Source organism: Oreochromis niloticus, linkage group LG11 (assembly GCF_001858045.2).
Source record: "Oreochromis niloticus isolate F11D_XX linkage group LG11, O_niloticus_UMD_NMBU, whole genome shotgun sequence".
In the NCBI taxonomy this organism is placed as follows: Eukaryota; Metazoa; Chordata; class Actinopteri; order Cichliformes; family Cichlidae; genus Oreochromis; species Oreochromis niloticus.
Window position 1 is genome coordinate 9,009,757 of NC_031976.2, and position 24,636 is coordinate 9,034,392.

Genomic DNA, 24,636 nt, shown 5'->3' on the forward strand with positions numbered 1-24,636 from the left:
AAACAGAATGCAGCAGTATAGAAAACAAAATAAAAACAATAAAAATACAGCAGTGAAGTGGAATTCAATAAAATGACTTGAAAGCGCAGGCTCAGTTATGGTCAGGCTTGAGTTTAGCTGGAGGGCAAAACTTTGCTTTTAACTGCTGGGACTGGGTGAATAGGTTGACTTAGTGCTTGTGTGAAATATTTGTTTTGGCAGTGTTAGAGTGAGTGTGTTAGTGTGAGGGAACTGCTGTGTTGGTGTGTGGATGTTAACAGATGTCTCTGTGTATGTAAGCTAAACATGCCCTATTCTTAATTCCACGGTGAACCTGAACTTCCTCCCCTTTCAAGTCTTTTTTTTTCTTCCTTTCTCCAAAACAGACTGACACAAGATGAATGAGTCATCTTTCGGACAGTTCTTTCTCATTCTTCTTTGTACAGATGTTTATTGTTTTAACAACATGCCTCCATAGGGGCATGGAATGTGACAGGACGCTGTCTGCACAATGATTACCACTTAACTTAAATCTTAATAATTGGTTTATTAACATAAAACAACAATCTAAAGGTGTCTGGAAGACAGAGACAGAGTGAGTACTTTATTTACTTTGATGCTAATATGAGGGTTATGGTGCGCATTGTTTTGTGTCACAGTGAGCCTTAAATGCCTCAATTACTAATGTGATTTTCTTAAAATAATATAAGTCATTTCCTATTTTTTATTAGCTTTTACCTTTTCTTGCCCCTTTTCTTATTACACTGAAATTGCCGTCCATTTTGGATGTTTCCCGAGTCCTCAGAGGTGTCAGTGCTACAGCTTTGTGCTTGTTCACTGTCACCTCACACCAAACCTGACCTGATCTCTGCCCACCTTTGAAAGAGTGAACTTTGACCAGAAAAACCCCTGCCAGGTCCTAATGATGTAGAGAGGATTGTGGGTGACAGGAGACGAATGGCAAGTAACCTTCATGTGAAGACAGACACACGTGGGCTGGTGCACAGACTTTGAGACACAATAATAGAGTGAAAAAGGCTTTTCTGCAGACCCGCGTGACGAGAGAACACTCACACACACAGAGCACAGCTTACACAGGAAACTGCTGAGACGTGCGGGTCATGTCCGTTTCCATGTTTATAGTCTTTACAGACATATTAAAGCAGACGCTCACGTGCACACCCACACGCGTGCACCCACACGCGCACACCTGGCGTAATCAGTTATCTTTGTTTTTGCATATTGTCTTTTTGACAAAGTAGTATCTGCTTTAGTTTACCCTGAGCTACGGGGTCAAATTGACATTGTTTTATTATTGCTCTTTGAGAACATGTAAGCAATTCTTCATAAAGTCCTGAAGAACATGCATGCAAACGCCTTACCTCCTGTAATTGACTCTTCTGAAGGTTAAACTGGACACAAACTAATTTGTTTTGGCCTCCGAGGGCTTCCTTCACCTAAAATAACAAGCCATGCAGTTTACCCTTTACTAAACCTCCCCAGTAGACCACAGATGGCCTTTCAATTACCGAGCTAAAACATGCAGAATGGCAATGCATAGCATTATCAATGAAGTGCAAGAGGGGCTGTATTCATATCTCATCACGATAAAGCAAGCAAAACCACACATATGCAAAAACACGCAGACATACACACACACAAATTTGCAGACATGCTCATGCACACGTGAACAGACAGATATGCAAGCATGTGACATGTGTAGTCACATATAAGGACATGCACATGTACACACTCACAAACCAAGATTACCTTTCTTATTTGCTTAGCACACAATCTTTCTTAGGGTCACTACTCCATTCATCTACATTGCACCAATCTATAAATCCAGCCCTCTGATGCCAAGGCAAGCCAGTGCATATGCAGAGCGATCTGGAGCTAGTTACTGTGTTTCTGCTGACTCATTTGCATAACACATTGAGCTCTTACATTTATTATAAATGGAGTAGGCAGCAAGAAACACTGAGGGTCAGTTTTTTTTTTAATTCTGAAGTTATCAAGCCATTTATGTGAGGACTTTTTTTATTTCTCTCTCTCTAGTTTGCCACGATAATTCTTCTGTTAGAGTCCACAAGTATAATAGCCTATTTAAATTAAGGAAACTTGCATTAAATAAAATTAAAATTTGACCAAGGAGGGTGAAAAGTGAGAATAGAAGGACCATAATTATTCTTTTCTAACTGTAAAATCACACTGGCCACAGGGAGCAGGGTATTAAACCACCAAACCAGCAATTAGCAGCTGACCCGCACTACCTGCTGAGCCACAACCACCCACATATACAACTGAAATACAGTTAGTGATTTGAAGTTTGCTAAATCAGTAGTCTTTAATATTTATAGTTTACTTACCTAATAAAAGTTTTATGCAAGCAGTCTTGTACAATTTACTTTTTTATAATCTAAATGTTTTTAGTGAATAACCCATATTTAATATTACTGATTAAACTGGGACTGTTTTGCACTCAAGTAATTGTGCAAAACATTATCTATGCAGTGAATTACCATTATTTACTGTCAGGTTACCACACAATATATATCACTTGCTGTAGTGCTGGCACAGAGCATTGACCAGCCAGCTAAAGTCATGTAGTCTGGTGGATTTCATTTACCCAAGCCCAGCATCACATGGCCAAAGATAAACAAGATTTAAGATTCCAGACTTTGCCACATGCTTTAAAAAAAAAAAAAAAAACTTATTATAATTCAGAAAATAACATGTCTGAATTTGCTTATGCAATATTTATGGTGCATATTCTGACAGAGGGAGAAGGAAATCATGACAGAAAACCTCTGTAGTCTTTACATCAGTGTGACGGCTAAATGTTACTTTTGAGTGTGTTTTATGTGGAATGTTTGCGCACACATTAGAAAAACAAAAAAAAAAAAATCAGACTCACACTGTGACATTATGAGATGAGAAAGTTGTGAAAAACTGTATGTATGTAAGTACCACTGTTTAGGAATATATAATTCTCTATTGATATGCTAAAAAGACATTTGGGATTGGAGTTTTAAAGGCAGATATCCACCAGGGAGTTGTGGGCTAGCAGAGGGTAGCTGCATAATCAGCTCTACCATCAGCCAACTGATATTCTGCATAATAGAGAGGGGATTTCTGGGTCAGTGTGTGTCTGTGTGTGTTGTGTATGTGTGTGGCAGTAGCAATGTTGGTGGGGGTCTATCCTTTTATCCACACGGATGTGTGCATGTCTGCATGTGTCCTATCTGCATGTGTATGTATGTGTTCCCTCCACGGCTTGGTGTTTATGTGTGCATGTGTATATCTGGGGCTCTGACCCTTTACCCCACAGGGAACAGATTTCATTAGGGAACAGAGAGTGAGGTACACGCAGACAGACAGACAGAGAGCCAGAGAAACAGGAAGAAAAAAATCAGGGGACCAAGTGAATGAAAGATGGGCAGGAGGCAAGTAAGGGTAGCTTTAGAATGTATTAATAGGTCAAAGGTCACTTCATTTTCACAACAAGGAAAAAGAGCCAATGCAAAAGAAGCCATGACCTTTTGTAATTCATACACACATATGCACGTTTGTATGAAGCTTTTTCCAATTAGACACTTGACCCAAACCCAGTGCTAGGTTTAAAAATGTCTGCCCATCTGTCCCCCACACGAAAGAGAAGACCCCACAATGTGTCTGTGTAAACAGTTTTGTGGCCCTGCGACATGATTAATACCTGGTCCACTTTTTCTCAAACAACCCAGTTGAACAATCTAGACTTAAGTGTGGTTTAATTAAGTTGCCATGCGAGTGTTTGAGGTATAGGAAATGGGTGAACAAGGCATGCAGGGTCGCTTGATAGAAGGTTAGAAGATTGCGTGTGTATAGCAGAAAATGAGACTGTCAGGTTCCATGTGTGTACAAGTGCACCCGTGGTGCTCTGTCTGTATTTGTGTGCTTCAGTGCTTCTGTGTAGAAGGTGTGGGTGTATACACATAGGTTTACTGAAAAATCAAAGAGTCTTGAGCCGACCAGTGTTGCAAAAGGCAGGTTAAAACTTTTTAAGTTTAAAAAAAGAAAAAAATAAAGATGAGGAGAAGAGAAAGAAAGGAAGAAAAAATATTGTGTAGCAATAAGCATTAGAAAAACCAAAGGAACAAATGTAGTTATTCCTCATATTCAGTTATAAGTTATTAAAGGAAAATTAAGTCATAGTCAAAGAAAGCAGGGTGAAAGAGAGAAGAAGTTGATTGATGAAAAATGCCAGGATAATCTTAGAGGAAAAAACTGGCATCGAAGTACAAAGCAACCACAACAGAAGCCCAAAACCTTAACAAAGCCCACCACCGTATGATCACACCACACCACACCACCGTATGAGTGTTGTGGTTTATCTGACAGGACGTTCCCATATTCATTACAGTCATAAACTAAACTGCCCGTGTGGTCAAATTACAGTATTTTGGCTCACACATGTGTAAAAGATCAGGTTCTTTAGTCATTTGTAGGACAGGTTTTACTGATGCTTTTTGGAAAAAAAGCTCGCTTTTTTACTGCCCAAGTTCTTGTCATGTTCTTTTTTCCAAGACTGAATTTTGATTGCTGGCTCTTGAGTTGCGCCTTCCTATTTGATTTGTTACATGCAGATATCATGATGTTAGATAACTTCAAATGTTATTCATGGATCTGTATTGCCTTGAAGAAAGTGAAGGATGAATGGTTTAAGGATGAGAGAAAGATCGATGGATATAGAGAGAAGAAAATCCAGAGAAACAGCCAAAGGGAAGCAGAGCGTTGGACTGAGAAACAGATAGCCAGCTAGGACAGAGATTGAGTGAGAGTCAGAGACAGAAAAAAAAAGACAGGGAGAGAATTAAAGGAACCACAACAGAAGCCAAAAGCCCACTAAGTCTCCTACTCCTTATGGTGGCGGGGTGTGGTGTTGGGGATCTGGCACAACTTCCTACAGTACAGCCCCTTTCTAAACATCTCATATATACACCCAGTCAGACACAAAGTCACGGCTAACCACATCACAATTTGGTGCATGTGTGTGTGTGTGTGTGTGTTTGTGCATGTGGGAGTGTGTGCAACCACTCAGCTCAGCTGCTCCCAGGCTCACAGAAAGCACTGACTGCCTGAGCGTGTCAGAACTGTCTCTTGATCTCATCTGTCTTTTTATTGCCTAATCCCTATCTGTATTTTCTTCCATTCTCCCCTCTTATATACCCTGTTTATTGCCCTTCATCTTCTCCCTTCTACCCAACAATCCCTATCAATACTTCTACTTAGGGTGCGAATACAACTTTAGTTTCTCTGGAAGTATTTTTTAGTTCATGGCAGTAAAAGTGTTTCTTAAGTAGCGTACCGCTAATTCAGTAAGTTTGACATCTGTCTACCACACTGAGCCTTTCTAAGCATTCCTGTTTTCTATGGATGAGATTCAGATAGTAGCCAACCCTCCATATGTGTCTTTCACGCACAATCTCAATGGGTCGATAGTCAGATGAGGTTTTTGGCTATGAATGTTTCATTCTGGTTTACATAACAGTAGCTGGGCTCTTTGGTAGCACATTGTGAATGTGTGATTACAAAATGTTGTTTGTTCTACTCAGCCTCTTCTTACTCTCTGTCTGACTTCCCTCTTCTTTGTTTCTTATTTCAGATAAATACTTATTTAAAAAAAATCACTTATTTAAAAAAAATCACATAATATAATAGAAACTTTTCAGTTGCAGCTTACCTCATTACATAAGATTCAGTTTGTGTTCCTAAATTTGCAGACAGGCGTACATAATGAAAAACAATAGTAGTTGGAATAGACTAACTATAACTACAGGTCCTCGTTTGTACAATTTTGTTACTTTGGGATACCTTTAATCTATAAATATTTTTTTTATATGTAGCTGCTTTAACATTGATGGAATGTAGAAAGAATTTTGAATAAATTATGATTTTAAACTAGAAATCATGCTTGAAACGAACAAAGTAAAGGGAAACAATGCAAAGAAAATCAATGGACATGTTTGTACATCTATGAGACTATACATCATCACACAAGTTCTAAATGCTAGCATGTTAACATTACAACTATTGGATAGTGAAAAAGTCCCTAATTTTATATGCCAGTTTAAAAGAAATCAATAAAAATCTGTTCGAATCCTGATGGAGACATGACATTAGTGTACCAAACTACATTGCAGTCCATCCAATATATGTCAGGAGATTTCTCTTATCAACCTCAGCAATCCCGTTGAAGCACTCCAGACAGGCCATGTTGTCGTGCACTAGCTAAAATGTGCTATTAACTGTTTGTTGATTAATGCACTTTGAAATAAATCTGTCTGGAGGCCATCTTTGAAAGGCAGAGTACAAAAGTAAAACCTTTCCCCACAAGCCAATTTCCTTAGCAGACAGTAGACCAACACAACACAATACATAATTATAGTACATTATACAAAACACAATACAAGGTCCAAATATCCTACACTGTTACAAAAAACAAACAAAAAGAAGAACAGATGGAACAAAGGACAACCTGTATCTATTAGTATTACCTTCGTACAAGTTAAACTTTAGCCGTAATAGAAGCATCTGGAACTTGATGTAAAGGATGCTGACAATCCCAAATAGTGGTTGTAGCTTGAAGAAAGATAGCTGTAAGTCAGCTGTCAGTGGAAACTAAAACTTACTTCTACAAAGATCATAAGAGTCTAAAAAAACAAATTTTATTGTTGTTACTCTAGAAATGCGGATAGAAAATGTGTAATATTGTGGCACAAGTAGAACTTTCAGACTGCGCCTCATTTTTTTGCTTCAGAAGGTCAGTATAAGTCTCAGCAGACGAGTGTCTGTGCTTTTGATTATTAAAGTAGGAGTTAATGTCGTCGCCCTTGCAGACAGATAAAAAGCTGTCTTGTGTCAGTTTTTCCAATATTTACACATTTAATCAGCATCAGCATCTTGATCATCTTACTAATGTGCAAACTTTCAGATGCATTGCCTCAAACAGTCCGTGCTATTATTGAAATAAACGACATCAGAATCTTTTGATTCTACGAGCTCAATTTATGTACATGAAAACACAGCCTGCATTTCATTCAGTTGGCGCATGCAGTGCGCCTATAATTAGAGTGATTTACTGAGGCAACAGATAATTATATAATCATAGGCTGTGAATGTGTTGTATACTCATTTAGGGAGTGAAGCTGGAATCGATATTTCTACACATAACCGAGGTTGCTTTAGTTCAAGAGGAAGCAGTATAATAAAATACTGCCTAAAGCCAGAAAAGTTGATACTTGTTTAGTAACATCCAATAACTTCTGTGTCTCAATTAGATTCCTATCAGTTATCCTAATATAGTCTTTACTGAGTGATGGAAACGTAATGAGAATCTTTCATTTGTTGTATAAACATCACAGATAAGGCAGTGTGTCTGCTTCAATTGGAAATACAGTATATTACAATCCAATGAGTACGCCATTAGTTGTGGTCCAACATCAGCTCCAAAAATTGCTATTGGTATAAATTTTAAGCTGTGGAGCTAAAAGGAAGTATAGACGCCACCATGTATGAGTCAGGTCCTCTTCACCATTGAGCCGAGTCCCACTAACCACCCATAAATGTGAAAATAGTTAATGTGTTTCCATGCTGGTTCAAATGTCTATTTCTGCATCATTTGTGGTCCCAACCTCAGTTCCTTCTTCTCTAAACCAATAAGATGTATGAGTCAGGTTCCTTAAGCCATTTATAAGCATGGCATTGAGCAGACAGCCACCCATAAATGTCTTTGCCTGTGTCTCCAACTATTGCCAAAAGTCTTATTGCAGGGACTCTAAATGTCTTCTTAACCTGCTGATGAATATGTTTTTTCAGTATTCAAGATTTCAGGATGTGTTTCATAGAAATAATATATGTCTTTTTTCACAGGCAACTCTTCTTTCCCCTCTCCTTGATAAAAGTCGACATTTTACTCTATCTCCTTATTTTTCATTCTGTCAGTGTTTCTGACTTAATCTCTTTCTTAGTGTTTGATGACTGTGTATGAATCAGGCCTTCTGGTGCATTTAGTTACATTTTCCTCCTTTTTTCTCTTGCTCACTGTCATTCTTTGTCAGGTCCTCTTGGCCATAGACTGAAATGCTGACAGACGATGCCCATGAATGATGAATGATGACTGGAGGTCTGTCTGGTGCCAGCAGAATGCATAATACAGCATCGATACAGCAATCGCAGTCCTCCTCAGCAGAAACATGGTGCGGTTTCTGTATCACATTATTGGAAGATTTGCCCCAAGCAGGACAGCAGGACCACTCAAAGTGGAAATCAACCGCAATGTTGAATGTTGTTTTGGGTTGGAGTCCTAAATGAAGCAGCATTACAAAGAGTTTTCTGGTGAGTGCTGAAATGATCATGTCAGGATAAAAACAATAACCCAAATAGATTTTTTGTTAATCTTGTTATATACGCAAATATCTTTGTTCTTATCTCTGTATAGGATAAACCATATTCAATCTTAATCTACTATAATGTGCTGTAATGTGACCAGATATTATAGCTACAACCTTTCAGTGTGTATATATGTGATTTACATTTTATACTTTATAGGTCTCTGTTTGGATATTTTTTAAACTTTCAAAGTGAATGTGAGTTCATATCTTTTTTGCATACAGTCAGTGTGTATATGTGAGTGTTTGCAGTGGGTGAATGGAAGGACATATACATTGACTTGAGGCATGTTTACACTTCTGCATTTATGTGCTACTGATTAGGTGTGAAGAGTGGCACCCAGAGTGTATGGGGAGTGAACTATATGTGTCTGCATGCAGATCCCTATAGTCTAGGGATGTATTGCAGTGTTGAAGCATGTTGTGGCTATATTACTGTGTGTGTGTCTGTCTGTGTATTCCTAGTATGTAGGTCATCGGTGTATTCCTGATGAAATGTAGTCCTCTGAGAACTCTACAGATATGAGGGCCTAAATTAGACACTATTATCTGTGTGTGTGTGTGTGTGTGTGTGTGTGTGTGTGTGTGTGTGTGTGTATGTGTGTGTGAGAGAGAGAGAGAGAGAGAGAGAGCGATACACATTTGCCAGACCAGAGCCTCACAGACATGTGTTTTCAATTTTGTGCATGCTTTTACATGTAAGAGCAGCATCATGAGTGTGTGTTTGTCCATCTGTGTGCGTAGGTGTTAAATTGCATGCAATTTCAAACATTATGTATTTATGTATGTGAATGAAAATGACACAGTGGTATCATCTGACAGGCTCGTTGCCTATTATCACTGACCTGGGACTGTAAACCTCAGCCCTTGATTTTAACGACTGTTGGCACAGAAAGCCTGTCCATATTGTCACATTACCAAGCCAAACTGCTAATAAGCCTCAAGCACCACTCCAAGAAGAGTATGTGACCAAATGTAGGAAACACACACTCTGCCGCATAACATACACAAGAGGTGCATTTGCAGAAGTGATGAAGTAAGTTTTAAGGGGGACTGACTTTTATAACATGTGAAAAAAAAGTGTTTGATGTCTTTTTGTACATCTTTAACACTGAAATTTCAGTTTTGGAAATCCATTCAAAGCCATTACTCTTACATCTTGGTGTTTTGTATAGCTGCTGTTGGAGAAACAGGGCAATGATAATTAGGTTTCTTTAAAGTATACAAGACATACATATTTTGTGTCACTTTCTAGATACAAAATGTGCCTTTCTGCATACTCTGTGATCTTAGTGCTGTTGAAACATTACATATAATCCCCTTTCATTTCGAGAAATGTCTACATTTCCAGGCAGCCAACTGTCAGTAAGTCACAGGGACAATATGCAGTCAATCTGTCAAACCAATTCAGAATTTTGCCAGAGCTCAGCCCAAAAGTTATATTCAACCTGAGAGAGATGAATGGGAGTGAGAATGTCTACCTTTGAAAAGCTTCATGCTTTGACCAAATCATATGCTGTCACTCCTAAGCTTTAGAAGGCCTGCACTTTTCATCAAAGCCGTTGATGGCTACCTTTCACAGTACTGTCGAATACACCCTCAAAAGCTTCCCTCCCTCCTTTCTTCCCATCCCCTCCCAAATCTCTTTCTTCTTCCCTCCGATGTCTACTACCCCCCTGCCCCTCCTCCCAATCCTTCCATTCCCCTTGTCCTTAATCCCTCCCCTCCCTCCTCTCCTCAATCAAACCCTCAAATCCCTCCAGGTTTTTTTTCCCTGTGTGCATGTGTGACTTCAGTACTGTCAAGGTAGATGAAACAAGAAAAATTCAGATTCATCACAATCATAACCTGCCATGATAATAATCCACTGCTATTCTTCCCTTGTGGCATTAGGCCGATGTTACTGGCCTTTTTGGGGTTTATTTGCATATTTGTTTCCCCTTTGTTTCTTTTGATGAATTATTTACTGTGGAGTAAAAATGACAGCAGAGATCAGTGATGATTGCTGTCACGGGTGGATGTGAGTTCTTTTCTCCTCTTTGTAATTGTTCTCTTCTTTGCTGATTTTCAATCAAGTTTTTTTCTTTACTCATATTTCCTGGTGACAACAGACAATAAAGTGGGGGGAAAAACACACAGATATTTCAGCATTGCCAGTGAAACCTTTCCACTGTCTAGCGGGAACGAAGCTTCCTTTGTTGTCGTTGTGATTATAGGGTAGGGAAAAGCTGCAAAAAAGAGGAGAAAAGGGAGAGAGAAGGGATCAAATGGAAAAATACTGTGAACACAAATGTGCTAGGAGGACCACCTCACACACCTCCCACAGACACATAGACACACACACACAGGGCAATTGAGTGAAAACACACACATCCTGCCCTTCATCATCCAACCATAAAAGAGACTTGATTAGAATAAGATAAACGACTAATAATAGTCGAGCAGTGCAGTTTGCGATCCTTTCAACTTTCTAACTGGAAACAGAAACGTCGTGCTGAGTTTCCCGGAGCTTAAGGTTTAGGCAGCATGTGTATTTGCAAACAAAACAATGTCTTTTGAGTTGTAATCACAGTGAGCTGTGTCCACATGCCTTGATTGTAAAGCCTCAGAAACATTGTCTTCGCAGTGTGTATCAGGATCTACCCCATGTACACACACTTCCACGCGTGCACACACAACACACACTGCCACCCTGTCCCTGTGTTGGCCTATCCAAGAATAACAATGCATAATTCATGTTCCAAAGTCTCGTCTGCAGACAAAAGTCAGCGCTTGCATTTATTATTTATTGAAAACAGCTCACATGATGAATCCTTTAACAAACAGACTAAGCACTGTACCTATTTCTTTTTCTCATGCTGTTTGTGTTTTGGCATAGATTTAAGTAGGCTCATTAGCAGAGATGAGGATGCGAGGAGAGGAGAAGAATGGCAGGGAACAGAGAGGTGAAGTGAGCCTGTGTGTGTGTGAGAGAGAGAGAGAGAGAGAGAGAGAGAAAGAGGAAATGAGGCGAAGGGATAAAGGGATAATTTTTTGAAAAGGTGTGAATTAATGAGTCTTGGGCGTCGCAGACTAATTAATACAAAAATGAAATGCTTTGAGCACTAAGTTTAAGGCCTTCATTACATTTAAACAGTGAAAGTTTACCCCGTTAACCGCTGGGTGTTTGACTTTACTTAACTGCACTGAAAACCTGGATGTAACAGATTTGTGTTGCTACATAATAACCAAATCTTTTTTTCATGGCTGTTGCAGTGCTGCAGCAGTGCTACACTCCAGCAGAATCAGTCCAAGCAAACACCCGTGCACACACGCTTTCCAATGTCATGGCTGCACTTGTTGTGTGGGCAGTTTGCCTTGAAGACGGGGAGCAATTTATTGTAGAGTGAAGGGACCCTTTGCTATCCTATGCTAATGCAGTCATCATTTATTCCAGAGTACTTGTATTTTCTCTCTCTCTCTCTCTCTCTCTCTCTCTCTCTCTCTCTCTCTCTCTCCTTCTACTCCACCCCCTTCACCATCCATCACTCTTTCAAGCCATGAGGTATTATCTTTGCGGAACGTTTTATATTCAGTCTTCCTTTAGATGGGTGGAGGCGCGTGCGCACACAGTCATTTTTGTTAAATAAAAACGCAATCAAATCTGGTCTCGCAAAGGTTGAATAATTGATGCGTTATGTTAAAAAAGGAATGAAATAATCATAGCCTGTTGGATGTTGGAAGAATATCAAACCCAGCATTGGTGCTTTGCTTGGCAGACTGGGCTGAGCAGGGTAGGGGCCTTATGTATTTGGGACGGCTGCCCTGTAAAATAATAATGAACAGCAAAGAGTAAGGAGATTAGGAGATTTCTGTTCTGCACTGTACCTGACACTTTGTAAATGCCCACCCATGCTTTTGTTATACAGCGTGACCAGGATCCATCTATCCTGCACTGACAAATCAAAATTTTCTGTAAATGATTCATTTGGTGTGCCATTCCAGCAGCTCTGCAAAAATGGGTGCAGTAGAAATTGATGCAAGGTACACACGAAGTTGCTGTTGTTGTTGCCGCTATGGAAACAATACATCTTAGGCATATTATTTTTTTATTTAACCATTTACCAAAGCGTCAAATAACAATAATGTTGTCATTTCTATTAGATTTTAACAAAGTCACAATACCAGACTAGACTAAATAATAAATCTGAATAGCATTTTAATACACATACTTGATGTTGCAGTGATTCATGGTCAGCTTATCAGCATTCAGCTTTACTGGTCTACAGTATAAGCTCTTAGGGGTGATGAATGAAATAATATCTGCTTATTTGCCACTGTAGACTAGTGGGACCTGTTTTCACGGCCATAAAAGTCAGCTATGAATATATACATACTGTACATCTCTTTATGGATCATGGGTACACACCCGCAAACATAGACTCCAATAAATATCATTGTTTCGAATGAAGATGAACTGTTTTTATAGTAAGGAACACCTTTAAGATTGTGCATTCGGTATGTAGCGACCGTGCAAAATGAGGATATTCATTCACAGCTCCACTGAGACGTGTGCAGCCGAGCATCGCTCACCGATAGCGTTTTTATTAATGTTTCAGATTTTCATTAACCAGATGTGTCTGGGTCAAGAGGTGCATTTGTCCTCTCCTTTAATGTGGTGATTGCAGCTAGGGTTTTATTGATACTTAAAGATGCTGTACAGGATGCTGTGTGAGCAGCATGATAAGCTGCTTGATTGAAAGTAAGGAGGGCAGGCAAAAAAACGTGTGTGTGTTTTGTTCAGGGATCACTGAGACAAAAACTTGTCATTTACTTATATATTTATTTCCTTCTTGATTCAGCAAAGGATAATATGAAATACACTCAACGTGCATTAGGCCTTTATATATTCAGCGCACCACTGCAAACCTATAGATGGCCACAAAACATGTACAAACAGTGACATTTTATCCGTGCTTCCCAGTTTTTCTTTATTCTGCCAAACCCTTCCCTCCATCCCTTTTCTGTGCCCTCTGACTAGTCAAACAGTGTTCTACTCAGGGGGCTTATTTTATTAATTCACCATTTCCTCTGTTACAGGCCGCTTTCATTGTAGTCCACATAGCAAGAAGACCACCTCATAGGGATTTTCCTCTTCACCAGGTAACCACAAAGGGTAAAAGAAGCACATTATCCACATGTACAACACCCTACCCCTCCCACACACGCAAGCTTTTTGTGCTATATTGTGCTGACCACCGTCGCAGCAGGAAAAACACAAGCGCGCACACACACATAGCATATTATCTTTATGAGGTGTTATACACCAGTGACCACCAACACAGGGTCTCAGTGTTCTCTAATCCACACTCAGACTGAAAAGACTGTTCCATGCAGCAGAGGGATTACACTGTCGGATTAATGTGAGTTTTAATTTGAGTCATTTTGAGAGCCCGCGATAATAGGAATAGGTGCAGGGAATAATACTACTGCTCCAATATGAACTGAAATGTGGTACAACTTTATATTATTTTATTACAGCTGAGTCGGCTTCAGTGAAACACATTCTTTGCGTGCGTGTTTGTCCTTGTTTGTCTCACTGGAGATGAGCACGCAGAAGCTTTATAAGTCTGTGAAACCTGCTATTATCACTATGGCTAGCACAGATATTGGAGTGGCTCAAGGAAAAAGTTTTCATTTAGAGTCACTGATTAGCTGCTTATTGTGCCCAAAACAATTCTGAAGTTATTATGAAAAGAAGGCAAAATGCATTGTTTGGAATTTTATTTATTTATTTTATAGATTTTTCACTTTTAGAGATTTCAGACCTGCAGTGAACAAACATTACTCTGCTTTTTTCCCCTCAGTCTTCATCAGTTTGTGTCAGCATGTTACTGCTTTTTCAGCCTGTTCTTACTCTCAAGGCTCAAACGCTGCTGTTGTGTTATCCAACAGTGGTTGGAGAAGGCAGCATTACCAAAATTATTGAGACTTTGTGCAATGAATTTGTTATATCATTGTCTTTGAAATGGTTGTTCTAAAGATGGGGTCCACTTGTAGTCAGTTGTTGTCTTCAAAGCAACTTCAGTGCATCAAGATGGTAATAAAAGGTCAATAAGACTAAGGTGGTTCGCTGCTATCAGTCTGTTATCAGTGAATGAAGTTAAGTTGGCATTTCACTAGCTGGGCCCACGTCCTCATTTTAGGTTTGACAGCGTTTTAGTAGGGAAAGGTGAATGCTTGGACATGAATTGAGCTGCGGTTTGGGAAAGGCCTCGAAGGGGACTGGCGACGGCTCCTGGGCCTGGCAGATCCCCATGCATTAAATAGAAGTGAAGAAGTTAATGAATTGAAAACAAGGAGGGAGGGAGGGTGGGGCACATAAATGAGAATGAACAGCTTGCAGAACTGGGGGAACCTATATAGATGACAACCAGGAGTGTGTTTGGAGGCGTGGTCCTGCTCCTGAAATTCCGATACATAATCTCCAATTTCAATGTGTTTGTGATAATATGCAATGAACTGTGATAATTTGCATAAAGTTGCAAATCTGTTTCTGTCTGCATACAAAAGAAATTCACATTAAACAGAAATTTAAGTCCAAGAAGAACCTCATAAATCTGAAAAAGAAATTCAGAAACTGCTCCACATCCTCAACCATAGTGACATAGTTGCTCTAGGAGGGCAAAATGACAGGCGCTTGACAACCTTGCTTTTCTAAAGGATTGATTCTGAATTTGGCATCCAGCTCCCTATTGCAAAGAGATGCATCACAGATGAGATGCACTCATTGATGCAGACTGACTCTGATTGCAACATGATGGGATTGTGTCTACATTTATCTTCTCCTAGACCTAACCAACTAGTTTAAGTAAACTAAACTAAACTAAACTAAACTAAAGGCAATAGGTGAACCCACTGCTACCCTCGTTGATGGCAGCAACTTCTGACAGAAGACTACTATTTGATACCCAGGGATGAAAACATTGTCTGTTTTCTTTATATTTCATTATTTTTTGTGCATTACCAGTACAAAACAGTTCTTGTGTATAGAACTCAGTGCTTGCAGTCCTCCATTCTAGGCAAAATAAACAACAGATGCTATCAAATATGGTAGATTAACTCCAAAACAGAGAGAGCCCAGAAACATGATATGATGTTCATTCCAAAGTCATATTCCTATTATACTATTGATACAACTCTGGCAATTGTTATAATCCTAACAATATAATCCTAGAAGTAAGCAATTTTAGTAAAAAGTGTAAGTGGTGTTTATAGATCATTCATTTTTTTCTACATGAATAGAGGCAGAAAAAGGCTTTTTCTCTAGAGTGAAGATACATTCTCTACGAGCAACAACAAAATCATGGTTTTCAGTTCAGTGGATGCGATTTTATATACTGTTGGGTTTTTATTCTCTAGTTCTAGAAGTATAAAATTATTTAAGTGTTTTAATACATACAAGGAGAGCTATTTGGGGTTAGGGTTAAAAAGAAGAGGAAGAAGACGGGTTGTATTTTAGTTAATTCAAATTCAGGTTGGATTAATTAGATTTTGCACAGTATCGGTGTAGTGCAATATGGCTTCATCTCCCCTGTAGGAGATTACAACAATCAAATCCCAAATTCTCTGTGGTTGTTGATCCATATTGCTTTTGAAAAACACACTGCTGAACTGCTTTCTGAAATTGCTTGCTGGAATTTTAATCAGTCTGTTGACTTAAAATTAAAAACAAAAAGTCAATAGATTTGTTAAACAACAGAAATGACTCTTACACAAAGACTGGGAAAGAAATGAATTCCATCACTGCGTAGACCACATCATCTCCTTTGGCTCTTCACCACAGTCCTCTGTCATTGTGATCGGAGAGTCAGTGGTGATTTAATATGAAATAAAGTAGAAGAAACTACAGTTGAAGTGCCATATCTCAACTTTGACCTGAGGTTTATGTTAAGTTTATGAAACTTACAAATGACAAGGTTTAAAAGTAATTGGATATGTGACACTTTGTGGGCAGCTCTCACCTTTCTAAGTTATTTAAATGTTTTCATACAAAATATGCTGTAATTACGTGCCATCTGCAAGTAAAGATAAGAAAAACAAATGAAGTAAGCATAATAGAAATGCTCAAAAAGCACAGCTGATCAAAATCAAGGGTAATTGCTTTGCCGAAATCAAACATTCTAAAAACAATGGTGTTCACAGAAGAAATGGCAGGGAACATTATATTAACACCATTGTACGCCATGTTGTTAACATATTTTGCATTTTAAAGAAAACCCCCTTTCTCCCCCCCCCTTTTTAAATAGTACTGTTTATTGGTATCTACAAGATGAATCATCCAAAGAAGAGCTTTGAGAACCTTTCTTGAAGGCTACTCAAAGAAATTATTGGGACACTTGCCTAAAAGTTCTAAGGTAGTTATATCAATCATTGACTTTCAATCTCATTAGAAATGCACAAATTATGTTTTTTGCCATTTATGATTGCACGTTTAGATAAATCACTCAACCTATATCCCATTTTCCAACCAAATTATGAAGAAATGAGGGGTCACTCAAGACTTTCGCATAGTACTGTATATAGGATCATAGCACTCAGAACTCATTAGAGGATGATTAACCTGGACAGCATTTCATAATTTAAGAGGATAATGATACTAAGAATATACAGCCAAAGACATTTTTCAGTGTAAAGAGCTGGAACATTGTTACTTTGGCAACCATTTAAGGTCTTCAGTCTTGAGAATCCATCAAAATCCGTCCATACAGGCTTCAAGCCATGTTCTTGTAGCCAGACCACAGCAGGTTTGGACCTGTCAGTGTCCCATGAGAAATTACTGGCTAATAAGGTTGCTGCTACAGCATGTTTTAGCTATAACAAGGTAACAATAACAAAGGTTTATGCAGTTTTAGAACAAGTATGTTTTTGAAGCGACTTTCTGGGAATCACAAATTTTTCTTAATAAGACGGTTAGAAATATCTAATGATGTACAAACAACATAACAATCTGCACTCAGTACATGCTAGCTTTCTGAACTGTGCAGTCTGTGCCTTTTTCCAGCTTCTGTGCTATTTCCCATGATTCATCTGACTTGTAACAGTTGTATTTCATGAAAGCCTTTTTTTCAAACAGTTTCCAACTGTTATATCCCAGGTTCAGTGTATTAAACACTCTAACATGATAAATTTTAAGTTTTATATACACAGCCTGTTGTCATAACTCCTAAGGAAGCAAAATAAATTTGAAGTTTAATTTCAGTTTTCAGTCAATACGTCAGTTGGTTCGCAGCTGTCAAACATTCATCTACTAAGAAGAATTTGAAAACATTTGGATCCTTTACAGAGGCGTTGTTACAAGGTACCAAAATGTCAAAAAAACCCACTACCCAAGACAAAGAGATCAACGCAGCACTCCTCAGTGCGATGATTTTTTGAAGCCCTCAGAAGAGCATTTGAGCTTTGTATAAAGGAAAAACAACACAGGAGAAGCACCGGGACATACAGTGCAAACTCCAAAACACAATACACAAAGAGTTGCAGTGCAAGCTCCATGACAAGGAGAAAAAAAATGAAGGCCTGCAAGTAATTTTTAATGAAGCTCTCCAAAGAAATACACAACTGCAAAAAGAGAAAGAAGAGCAGGAAGCCAAATACAAAGACCTGCAGTGCAAGCTTCAAGAAGAAGACCAAGAGATGCAGTGCAAGCTCCAGCAAACGGAGAAGAAAAATGAAGGGCTTCAAGTGATGTTTAATGAAGCATTCAAAAGAAATACACAACTGCAACAAGAGAAAGAAGATCAAGAACCTGCAGTGTAAGCTTCAAGAAAAAGCCCAAGAGATGCAGTGCAAGCTCCAGTGCATAGAGAAGAAAATGAAGGGCTTCAAGTGACGTTTAATCAAGCAATCAAAAGAAATGCACAACTAGTGAAGGACAAAGAACAACTGGAAGAGATGCAAAAAGAAATGCAACATGATCTCCAAGAGTTTGAGAAGAAAAGTACAGAGTTAAGAGTATTAAACAGCAAAGCAAATGACAAAAACATTGAAATTGAGGATGAGAAACAAGAACTGGAGAAAATATGCACAGAAATGCAGAGTAAAATCTAAGCAATGGTGAAAAAAAAATACCCATTTGCAAGGACTTTATAACAAAGTACAGTACACAAACACTGAAATGCAAGAGGAGAAGCAACGACAGAAAAAATACATAAAGACATCCAGTGTACACTTCACGACCTGCAGAAGAGACATCAAGAGTTACTGTCCATACCTGACAAAGTAAAACAAACAAACAACGACTTGCACAAGGAAAAGAAAGTTCAAGAAGAAAAATATAAAAGACTGCAAGAGAAAAACAAAGAGCTCAAAGAAAAGCAGGAAAAATTAGAAGAACTGGAGAAAAGGTGTAAGAAACTTGAGGTGCAGCATGCAGAGCTTTTCAATGAGATGACAAATCTCACAGTGCAGAACAAAGATCTGCAGGAACTGTGCCTGAAAAAGAGGAAAAAGCACTTCAGGTTTTTCTGCTTCTTTAGTTCAGCCAGGAAGAGAGTAGCCTGATCTTCCTCCTACAGGGGCAAATTAGACAATAAATGATGCAAATAAATTTACTATGCTTCAGTGTCTAATTCGATGATAATGTTGTGTAGGAACACTAGTGAACGTTACTTAGGAAAATCTGAATAAGTTAAACTGAGCTTTATTTAACATGACTCCCTGTATTAAGCTTTGTCGACAGATTTGAGTTGGATATCAGGATGGAGGCAAAAAATAACTCATGAAATGTTCGAGAATAATTCACCTTATTTGGATAACTGGACATACACAAAATCTCACTTTAACCATTTGTCTTTGTTTTATGAGGAAACTTCTACATGTATAGTGTCGACTAATCGGTAAGGGTGTGACAAAGAAAGAAAGTATGAAAACAGCAAAGGGGTCAGTTGAAGCTGCACACATGTGTGTGGGCTGTCACAATATGCAGATTCATTACAATTGTGAAATTAATGCAGAATTATTCTGTAGAGCATGGAGATTTTAGAACGTACCATCACATGCATAAGAAAACCCCATTTACACAAAAAGGAAGCGTCATTCAGAGTTGCAGCTGGTGAGTAGAAATGCATGTACTGAGTGTAGATTGCTATGTAGTTCGTAGATCGTTGGATATTTCTTATATTAGCTTCTTAGCTCGTATTGTATGAAAGTCCAAGAGTTTCCAACTGTGATTTCCCAGGTTCAGCTTATTAAACACCCTATTAACTTTGAAAGAGCGTTCATTTTTATTTGAAATTGAATGGTCTGCCAAACAAACAAATAAGTAACTGTCCAAAGGCTGAATCTGGATGCCAACCAAGTGAATAAAAGAGTTGCACACACTTACTTTAAGACAATTTTAGAAATTTTTTCTACCTTATCTCTTTGTTTTCATGGAAAAAAAGCTGCATATATGATTTTTTTTTAATGTAATTGCATACATCTCCCTCTGTAAGAAATGCAATGTGAAGTTCAGTGCAGCTGCTGTTCCCTTCTTCTGAAGCTGTTCTAAAGAACTTTGGTGATCTTTTTCCCATTTTCTTGGCATCCCACTGACTTGGTGCTGTAACGTGTCTGTAGCCTTGGCGATGAGTGTCAACCTCACCGGGAACAGAGATTATTCCAACACTGACAGTTACTTACAGCTATCTGGGCATGTCTAAAGAAGCTACATGCATCATTCAAGGTAGAAATTATTATTAATGTCCTTAGGCATAATAAGAATATGTTTAATAATTATTAATACATATCCTTATTCACTTGTAGTGCAGACTCAAAGTTCCCTAGCTTTTGCTTGCTAGCAGTAATGCACAATTCATAAACTTGTTTTTTTTTGTTTTTGTTTTCTTTAAATATAAAGACTAAATTCACAGCATTTTTTCGTCTCTGAATACATCTTCTGGGAAAAGAACAACTACAGAATTGGACGAGTCTATAATGTAAATAGAAAGAACCACGGACCAGATTTTAAACGGAAATCGCCTTTCACGCTGACGTACACTTGAACAGAACACGCAGCAGCTGGTAAAATTGCAATGTTTTGCGCGCTAATTTGGTATGTGCTTCAAAATCAGCAAATTGGGACAACCTTGCTGAAATGGAGATGCTTTTGGCAAGGGAAATGGCCTGCCTCATATATTATGCTAAAAAAATACACATTTGAAAGGAACGTCTGACGCTGTAAGCAGGAAATTGGGGGTAAATTGGCACATTCTCTCTGCTTAAGTTAATTGTGCTCGTGCTATTGTCAGGGCATTTGCAGGGTGACAGACAGATGGGCGAGGGCTGACACATGTATTTGGAAGAGTTTAAAATTCAAATGCTCCTCATGTGTGAATGCAGACACCTGGGGTAATCAGCTGGCTGGTGTGTATGTGGTGTGAGTGACGTGCAACCTTGTATTTACCCATAAGCCTCTCTGTCCCTGCCCGTCTTGCTGTCAGGGTTCCTCCTTGTTTTCTGGTGTCAGGTATGCTGTCACGTTTTCCTGAGTGATTAAAAACCCTGGTAGGAAAAAAAAAAAACCCCCACTGTGTACTGTGGTTATATTTTCTAAAAGGAGTTTTAAAGTAAGGAGGCAAGGTATTTATTTCTGTTTGAGCTCCTGGGCATGGTTGATCTCTGTGCTATTAAAAATTCATTCACTGATAATACCCCCACTCCCCACCCCCAACTCGTTCCTCTCCATCTCCCTTCCCCTGTCTCCCTCTGTAGAACGCTCATTTTCTCAATGGTATCTCTGTTTCTTTGTGTCAGTTCACTTCACTTTATTGGCATGGGGTGTGATTCACTGTCTCTATCTCTCTTTGTTCGCATTGTCTCTCCTTTCATTCTGCGTCTCCTTCCCTCTCTTTCCTCGCTCTTCAAAAATCTGCCATGGAAGCGAGACAGAAGAGCGCCTGCTGTTTCTCTGACACACTCTTCCTCTCTTAAATCAAAACCAACTGAGGCGAAATCAGGTTATTACCTTAGCAGTGTTTCTTCTCTCTCCCTCGCACCCATTCTTCCATTTTTGCCCAAGGTCTATGAAATTTTACACTTTGAAAAGAAAGGGCAGCCGCTCAGTCAGACGAATGGGTGCGAGCTGAATTTGAAAGGAGATTGCTGCATAAATAAAACAGAAAAAATAAATAGCCTACTGAAGTGTGAGATGGATGTCTGACAGGGCCTGACGATGTATGCGTGCGCGTGTGTGTTTGTGTGCATACACTTGCCCCTCGGTCCGCCTTCAAACGCTACACCTCAGGCCCCTCACACGCACGTACCTGTTACAGGGGGGTGGTGTTACCAAGTTTGTTGTGGTCAAATATTTGTGATTTCTTTAGTGCCTTTCATCCTTGGAGGCAAATAAGGATAGACATTTATCAGTATGTGATCTCAGAGTTGGAAGAGCTCCATAAGGTCTCCGAAAGGAACAAGTTTCGAATGTATAGTAGACACACGCGAAAGATGGGGAATAAGGCAACGTGTTGTTTAATAAAGACCTAACTTTCAGCAGAGGTGAGCAAACTGAATGGAAAGCTGAAAACTAAGGGAAAAAGTCAATTTAAAATGCATGCATCCAAGTGATACAGATGGAAAGGGATGAAAGAAGTTATAACAAATTGAACAGAGTAAAGATTTGAAGGAGAGGAGCCCAAAAAAGCAAGGGCGGTCAGTAAACAGCACGGCAGAGAGTCAAGCAGACATAAACAACTGCTGCTAAAGATGGATGATAAAGACGGAGGAATGGCTGTATCGGTGATGAACGATCAGCAATGTGGACGGGCGAATGAATGATTTGAGGAGAAGAAAGGGGAGGGAAAGGTTGTAAACAAGTCAGAATAACCTCATAAGAATGGCATATCCACCAGAGCTAGGATGGATTGTTGTATGTTATGCAAAAAATAAAGGAAAGTTGTCACAATGAAGTAACCTTTGCATGACCTTGGATTGAAAGGGAAAGTAAGAAAGTGGCAAAGTTAAAATCTAGCACAGAACACGGAGATCAAGGATGCAGATTGTTGAGAGAGGGAATGAACACAGAATAATGAAAAACATGTAAAATAAATACATGGAAACTAACCTTCTGTTCACTTTTCAAAAGTACAAATAGAACAAGACGTCGGCGTTTCGTGGACAACACAAACGTGTTTTCAATGAGGCTGCTGTATGGAGAGACCAGGTTGATTAGGAGCTGTGTCATCTTTTGTCAAGACTCGCTTTCTCTAAATAAATACAAGACTCTTTGGAAGCCTCAAGAGTGTCTCTCTTTGTGCACTTGTGCATGTCTGCCTGTTTGACTCTTTGTACAAGGCCCAGGTGATCGGGTCAGACTCACACTTCTGTGCGTCTATGCCCTGCCAACAACACCTCCACATTAACGGAGGAGAAGCAGTTGATACCACAGACCTAATGAACACACTTGAGCACGTGAAAATAAAGCAGGGCGGCTCAACTGTAAGACTCTTCTTTTTTTTTGTTTCTTTTTCTTCCTCCTGACAGGCTTACCTTTGTAAGACAGATTTTTCTTTGTAAAATTTGGCTATGATGAATTGAGCTGGATGTGAAGCCAGCCATATATGCAGCGGGGAAGTTCTCTTTCCAATTTACCTGATATGTCTTTGAACTGGAGGAAATGGGAACATCTGTTTAAAAGCCCCAAAAATATATGGGAGTAAAAGCTCCAAAAGGCCCCAGCTGACCCTCGGTTCAGTCAAACCAGTAGTAGTGTTGCTTTTGAATATGCAGACCACTAAACCGCTTTGTGCTGCTTGCATTTCTGTCATAGAACTAAACCTGATAACGAACTGTTGTATATTTATAGCTCCAAGAGCAAGTCTCATCACACCTTCTTGTCTATACCATATTACGTGACTGTGTTCATGTCAGCTGCACTTTAATTAAATGCAGACATCTTTTCATTCCCTAAATTTGTTATCACTTTGAAACAAATCCATCACACCTTTTTTGCACACATGATTTGAAGCCTGAACAAATCTTAGCAGGGCTTAATAAATGAAATCAATTCATGATTTTTATTTTTTTTTAAACAACCTGAATTCCTCAGTGGTGAGAACTAAACAAGGCTCCTACATTCATCCCAGCAGCCCATCCTCTCTCACCTGTGCAAATTACTGTGTGTAAACAGATTGGATCGCACTAGCTTCATGTGGTTAGCCACTTCCCTAGCTGGGACAGGCTCCACTCAGGAGAAATAAACCATTTCCTGTTCACCGAGGGAACGATATGCTCAACTGTAACATACTGTAATTCTTTCCAGACGCTGGGTAGATTTGATCTTGTTGGAAAAAGTGCAGTAGTAACAGGAGGCATGTTCAGTAATGAAGAATACTTAAAACACATTCATAGATTTCATTTCTTTAAGGGGTGCATGCTAAAATATTTAAATAAAAACATGGAGTTAAACCCAGTGTACTACCTGCAGTCATTTTAAATTATTCCATATAGGACAAGATGTCTTGTAATCCTTAACGTGGGTACCTTAAGGGTCAGCTTGAATTAACAGTCATCTGGGCGCTTTATTTCCTTTGGGCGTGTAACTGTTTTAAAGTCCCAAAGTAAACTCCACGCCTTGCAGATGTGTAGCTGTTCTGTTTCCTACTCAGTGAAAAAGCTTATGTAAGTTTAAAAAAATATTATTTTATTGTAACATTATTCATTATTATTTATTGTCCATGTCATCTCTCTGAGATACTTACTTTATATATAATCAGTCATCCAAACAGTTCATTATGAATTGGACACAAGAAACAGATTTGGCTGCAGATGCAGTGCAGAACCATCCTTGTTTGAACCCATGGAAGATCCTCCAGCACCGGATATCTCTCAATGCATCTTCTAGTCTTCTGCTTAGTTATCACAGTGATAATCCTAAAACTGTGAAAACAGACACTATCCTTAATTGGTTTGTATCATATCTCTGAAAAACACATAGTTTACCGTCACTTTGGCGTGTAATTTGATGTCTTTTTTTAATGAATGCTATTGCAATCTTGGGCTAGAGCCTCAATGCTACTGATGACATCTAATCTTCGTGACAGCTTATTTTGGAGGCTGACTTCTCTTGATCTCCCACACTGATATGCAGAGTGTAAATGTTTGAATGTTTTATCGCGCAAGTGAAAACAGACAGAGAAGGCAGGAAAGACAGAGGTTTAAAAATATGCGCTCAGTTGCAGTAGGTATTGGATTAATTATACAATAATTC

The 24,636-nt window shown here is 39.0% G+C and overlaps 1 long non-coding RNA gene across 12 annotated transcripts in view; it reads left to right on the forward strand.

Annotated features, from left to right (window-relative positions):
* Nucleotides 1-24,636, forward strand: part of LOC102082788 (uncharacterized) — a 139,750-nt gene that overhangs the window by 66,518 nt on the left and 48,596 nt on the right. For 10 of the 12 annotated variants that reach the window (XR_003222191.1, XR_003222190.1, XR_003222186.1 and 7 more), the window contains one exon: nucleotides 8,079-8,355. This is a non-coding gene — a long non-coding RNA (uncharacterized LOC102082788). Of the gene's footprint in view, nucleotides 1-8,078; nucleotides 8,356-8,568; nucleotides 8,607-13,487; nucleotides 13,551-24,636 lie in introns of all 12 variants that reach the window. The other 2 variants (XR_003222192.1, XR_003222189.1) reach the window with 2 other exon arrangements.